Source organism: Typopeltis vanoorti, chromosome 16, assembly GCF_054136105.1.
Source record: "Typopeltis vanoorti isolate ZY-2024b chromosome 16, IOZ_Tvanoo_1.0, whole genome shotgun sequence".
Taxonomy (NCBI): Eukaryota; Metazoa; Arthropoda; class Arachnida; order Uropygi; family Thelyphonidae; genus Typopeltis; species Typopeltis vanoorti.
Window position 1 is genome coordinate 39,713,003 of NC_143564.1, and position 6,387 is coordinate 39,719,389.

At 32.3% G+C, this 6,387-nt stretch overlaps 1 protein-coding gene across 1 annotated transcript in view; it reads left to right on the plus strand.

The window, feature by feature from the left end:
- The window catches only part of LOC150097965 (stromal interaction molecule homolog), a 279,318-nt gene extending 273,215 nt beyond the window's left edge, over nucleotides 1-6,103 (plus strand). Inside the window, exon 14 of the mRNA XM_090406136.1 lies at nucleotides 5,860-6,103. The gene's annotated coding sequence lies outside the window, so the exon portion shown is untranslated. The remainder of the gene's footprint in view (nucleotides 1-5,859) is intronic.
- The last annotated feature ends 284 nt before the right edge of the window (nucleotides 6,104-6,387 follow it).

Here is a 6,387-nt window from a genome sequence, read left to right on the forward strand (position 1 = left end):
GCACTATCATCTGATAACTACACACACATACAAACTCACAGAGTATGTATTTTAATTATGGCCATTTTGAATTGCCTTCGCTTAATTTGAAAGGCATTTTTAAAATTTCTTTCTTTTTTTTTTCCCCTGAAACAATACAAAAATTATTTTTTATTTTATTTTATTATTATTATTATTTTTTTTGAATGGGAGGGGATTTAGAATTTTCCATTTGATTGAAAGGATGCAAGCTATATACAGGAAAATAAGCGGATCGTCTTCCCGTTAGAAGCAGACTAAATACAGCAAGTCAAACCACCGTTTTTGTTTACAGTTTGTTCTGATAAATATTTCTCCCTGCTTTGAGAATCGTTTGCTTGTGAGACAGATTATGTCGAAAATGTTATTTCCTACTTTTCAATTATTACTTTTATTATTTTTTTTTAATTGATGTAACCAAAAAAGCTTTAGCGATTATGTTTTAATTTAACAACGCGAGAAGCATTTATAGACCCTGAAGGGCCAATAATCCTTCAAGTTATTATTCCTACAGTAATACCAGTCTTATGACGCTTCACTTTACTACGATCCGCTTATATGACGCTTTTCAATTATAACCAGCATTCACTTAATACGAGTGTGTGTGTGCGCGTGTGGGGGGGGGGGGGGGTTTAAAGTTTTGATGAACATCCAGAATGAAAATCACTTTTATGTCTTCTTATACATTCTAAAAGAAAATGAACAAATTATTACAATTTATTGAAAGATGGGGATAAACAGAGTCAACGCCCTCATGCAATGTCTATCTAAGCGCCCCCGTAACGATCCGGGAGTGTGTGGTTCTTTTACGATAATAAAAATTAAAATTATTTGAAATTTCTTAAATAAATTTTGACAGAACAGCCACACGTCGGTTCGCTAAATGTAACGAACCGGGGATGTTCACTAGGCAGGATAATCGTTAAAAACCCGTATATTCTCAAAAGTTAAAGCAAATTTTGACAAAGCCACTTCATTTTAATCGTTTAATATAATGATACAGGGATTATAGCCTTCTCACCGACCCGAATCGCTAACAAAATTAAAATGAATGTTAATTAAAGTTAAAATTTATTTGAACTAAAGTTTAAAAAATTCTTGCATTTTACAAGTTACTAAATTCTTAGTAACTTGTAATAATTTTTATAAGTGGAACTATCTTTTAGGAAATTAAAAGAAACTCAAGATAGATGAGAAAATAATAATAGAATTCAGAAATAATTAGAACATTTAATAAAGTATTCAAAAAATATATCTTTACAGAATAACAGAAAATAAATTAAATTACATAAATATACTTGAAATTTTTTTTTTTTAATTTTAAGGTTTTTGATTTCATATTCACAAAATTAGAAATAATGGTCTTAACGTCTAATTCCGCACATACATCATTTTCAATAGCTATTAACGCCAAACTAACAAGCCTTTTTTGTGACATACTTGTTCTTAAGTAGGTCTTAATCAATTTCAACTTGGAAAAGGAACGTTCACCGCTCTCTACACTTAACAGGTAAGGTTAATAGTATTCTTAAAGCAATTGAAACGTTAGGGAAAGATAAATTATTGGACACAATGAAATTAAGAATATCGAAAGGGTTTTGAATATTTAAATTATCCTTTCGAAAAATATCCCGGAAAGCACATAACTCGTCATATAGTTCTATTGCATTTATGTCTTTATTGTCGCAGTCCTTCAAGAGAATCTCTAAATCGTCACAAATTTTTCGTAAATCTTCGTTATTAATTTGTAGTAATCTATACAAGAAATTGAAATTATCATAATATGTTTTTAGTTGTTCCAAACGTTTTCTATTAACGAACACATTACAACGTCCAGAAGTGTATAAAACACATTCACTCTATATTTATCTTCTGGCGATTGTGGCGTTTCGTTATGATGCTCGTATCAAATTGTCGTGTCGTCTTTCGTCGTCGAACTTCCGTACCAGTTTTAAATTCTTGTTCTCCATTCACCTCTTCACTCGATTATTTTGCCGTTTTTAGAACTTCGTTAAAATTTGTATCTGATCGATACTCTTGTAAGAATATTTTTAAGTTTTCGATAGATTCTAAAGCAAGTGTAATGTTCATATTTTTGTCTTGAAGCATTTTACTCACAGGGTTTATTCTGTTAAGTAAATCATACCAAGTTATATGAGAGCAAATAAATTTGTAGTCCTTTATTTTAGCACATAATATTTGTGCTTCATACTGAGTTTCTTTATTAAAATTTTCATTATTTGAAATTTCAAAAAGTGCATCATAAATTTCTCCTAACTGATATCGTAGAGGGCGGATTGCATTAATTTTACTTTCCCATCGCGTTTCTGATGGCTGTTTCAATGTTAATTTTTTTTACCAACTTTAAAAGGATTGCCCAATGTTTGTAAGAGAATGAAAAGAATTGTATATTTCTTGAATAATTGCAAAGAAACTAATTGTATCTGCATTCACTTTGGCTGCATCGTTAATGATTAAATTTAGAGTATGAGTAGCACATGGCACGTAAAAAGCTAGAGGATTTTTGTTCAAAAGCAAATTTTGGAGCCCATATTTGCCCCCATTGTCATACCTTGATCTCGCATGTCTTCAATGGGAATGTTCCATTTTTCCAGTTGTTCCATTATTGTTGCACATAAACCACGTCCTGTGGAATCTCATATATATATATATATATATATATATATATATATATATATATATATATATATATATATATATATATATATATATATATATATATATCTGAAAAACGTTTTCCCTGATCTTGACAATTCCATTGTCACAGGAAACAAAGCGAATAATAATGGTCATTTGTTCTGTTTTATTTGCATCAGTGTGCAGTGTAAAATTATGGAATAATATTTAGATTTTCGAATTGATAATAAAATTGTGTCCCTGATTGCGTTACTTAAAGTTTCCAATATTTCATTTTGACTTGTATGTACTCGGTTGTTTCGTTGTAGGGCCCTTTCAACATGATTTTCCATGACGGGATCAAACTTCGCAAACAGTTCGACTAATTTTAAAAAATCGCCGTTATTTCTTTCATATAATTTATCAGATGACCCGCGAAAAGCTAAATTTTGGCTACCAACGAATTTTATGATTTTAATCAAGGGTTCTAAAACACTCGTCCAATGTTTCTTTTCCATTTCATAGATGCTTTGAGTCTGGAAATCAATAGTAGTTTCTTTTTTTTTTAATTTTTATCAAGTTCCTTCCGCTTTAAGAAATTTTTCATGTGAGTTAAACTAGCCTCATGTCTATGTAAAGTTGTACTTACATTTCTCCAATCGTTATAACCTTCTACAAGACTCAGTGGGTGATTCAGTTGATTCAGTAGGTGCGACAAGTTTGCAACAAAAGCAAAAAACAGAATTTAAAGTTTCGGAATAAATGAGCCATGTTCTTGGCACGAGCTCCCGTTTTCCATTTTTCTATTATAATACGTGTCGCCAAATTTACGACCATATGTATCTCTGGGATATATTATATTTTTATTTTGAACAGGCCCCATTTCAATTAAAACAACTCGTAATTTTTCATGAATATATTTCCCTGTTCACCTGGATCTTCTAAATTCACAGTGACTAACAATGTGTTAGTTTCGTAGTCAACTACAACTAAATCTTGTAGTAGTTGACTAAATCCTAACTATTTTTCACTTAAATCATGTTCAATTATCTTGTTCAATAGTTGCAATAGTACCTTTATGCAAACTGGATGATGTGCACAGTTCTTCAACTCTGATTTCTGATGTATCGAGTTGGTTACAATCTGCATTAGAATATTTCAATATTTTAACAAATTTATTAAGAGCTCCAGTTTGTTTCTTAATATCTGCTTCTTTCGCAGCAGGACGCTTACGATTTTGTGCACCGAATAACTTTTTTTAAAATTTTTGATTCCATTTCTATTTTATACCCACAAGAAATTATTACACAACACAACACAGAGACGAAATAATAGTCGGCACTGCGCTACTGTCAGTAGCCTACTGAGATGCGTAGCATATGACTTTTTAATTAGCAACAAATGTTTTGTACGAAAATTCGTTTCTGCGCATAAAAACTGTTCACCGTTTCACTTTAGATAGACTGCAGTAGACACAACATACTGCAGGCAAGCATTTAGCCTGCTCTCGCTGCAAAATTGTAAACAGCTGGCTGATCAAAGAGGCGGCAATATACATTTTTTTAAAAAAAATTTATTCAGTGTATACGGCCTCATTTATTTTAATATTGATCATTCTAAAAATTATTTTGTTTTTATGATAAAAATTTTGTTTCTTAAAAATTAACTTATGAACCGTTCCCTGGCGGCGGCGGCCCCATCGTAGCGGCTCCCGCATGCACCGCATCCTTTGTATGCCCGCTTCCGCCGGCTCTGGGGATAAAGAACGTTATGATATGTTCTTTCTTGTGTTTATATCAGTTTCTTTAATATCATTTTTGTTCTAAGTGTTTATCAAAACATTCCAGCCTCCCCATTGTACAATGTAGCAGTAGCTCATAAGACCGTTTTAGCCACAAATGGCTCCCATGAAACAATCGCTGCTGCATTTCCGTGGCTGTTTATTTACAGCGTTCGTAGCTAGTTACATCTCTTTGTCTTTTGGTGTTTCGCTGGCTGTGAATTGTAAATTGTTTATACGTATTATTTTCTTTTATAGTTGTTAATAATGTCATAGCTTTGATAAAATTCCCAGTATGGGTGCTATTGCTTCTAGTGAAAAGAAGTCGCGTAACCTATTACATTATCTACTAAGAATGAAATGATTAGATTTTCTGACAATTGTGCATCATAGAAGGGCTGTAGGCTAAACGTACCTAACACTACTGTTTTGCATTTGTTAAAAACAAGAATAAAGCTCTCAATCAAGTGAAAAGTGTCATACTAGTTAATAGAAATTATCCTTAAACGTGACAGTCGTATTGACGAAATGGGATAACTTTTAATCTTTTAAATTGAGGACGAAAAGGTCAGCGTGTTCTTTTAAGCCATACGATTCAGAATAATTTCTACGTTTCCGAAAATTATTCTAAATATTTCTTTTGCGTAACTGATAAACGAAAAGCTTTATTTATGTCATTTACGCACATATATGACTACTTAAAACGTTATTTATCCATTACATGAATTCTGCAATTGATAAAAAATAATTTAAAAAACGGCAATAGTTCACTATATGAAAAAATTCACTATACGGCGGTGGGCTGGAACCTTACGTGTTCTACGACAGTGCATGCATGTATTATTATTATTATTACTTTTATTATTATTATTATTAGACCTCCCTAGAGTCAACGCCCCATATCGGGTGGCCCTCCCTTACACACATAGCTCACCATACTGTGGCTTGAATGCATTCACTGTCTTCACACCCACTAGACTTCCAGGCAACGCATTCCAACACATTACCACTCGAGAAAACCATTTCTTATCCATTTATTCACGACCTTGTTATACAGCGTTTATTAATGGCCTCCTGTTCTCACCTGTCTCTACCCATTCTATGAAAAATCTGATACTCATTAATCGGATAATTACCGTTAAGAACTTATATTTCTCGCCATGTCCCCCCCCCCCTCGTCCTACTCTCCACTAGACTCTACAATGGCATTGATTTTTAATTACCCATGCAGAAGCACATTCTCAGAAAAAAAATTCCAACGTTGAATGGTTAATTGTCTCTCTCTTTCTGTAAAAAATATAGTTCGTGATCATTTTTCATATGAATTTTCATTAGGTAATGATACTATTTAGAATTTATGATCAGACATGTTGAAGCGTAGATTAACATCATGGCGTTTAATACTTCATTAAAATATTTTTTAGGGGGAACGGGCGACAAAATATGCTGTTGCATGGAGAGACAAAATTCTAGTGGCAGCCCTGCATATCAGTGTTCAAGTCATCATTGCTATAATGAACTGTGCTGTCCTCACAATTTTAACAAAATGTCTTGGAAATTTCAGGTCCTTGTCCACCAACATCACAGATCCCTCAACTTCTCTACCTCCTCTAAGATCCCCACCATCCAGTGCCATGCCATAGGTAGGAGACGTCCTTGTGCAAAACTTTTTCTGTGCCCCCATAAAATAAGTTTCCATGAAAAATTTTACTTTGTTACAAAACAGTTTTACTTTGTTACAAATTTTACTTTGTTACAACAGTTACAAAGTACAAAACAGTTTATACGCATACATAAAAATAAATTTTATTTAACAATAGTGTAACATTGTAATCACTAAAATTCATTAATAAGGAATTTTTAATAATAAAAATTTTCAAAAATGTTCATTTCGTTAATATATAAATACACCAGAATATATATATTAAAAAAAATCAGCTAACGCCTTTTTG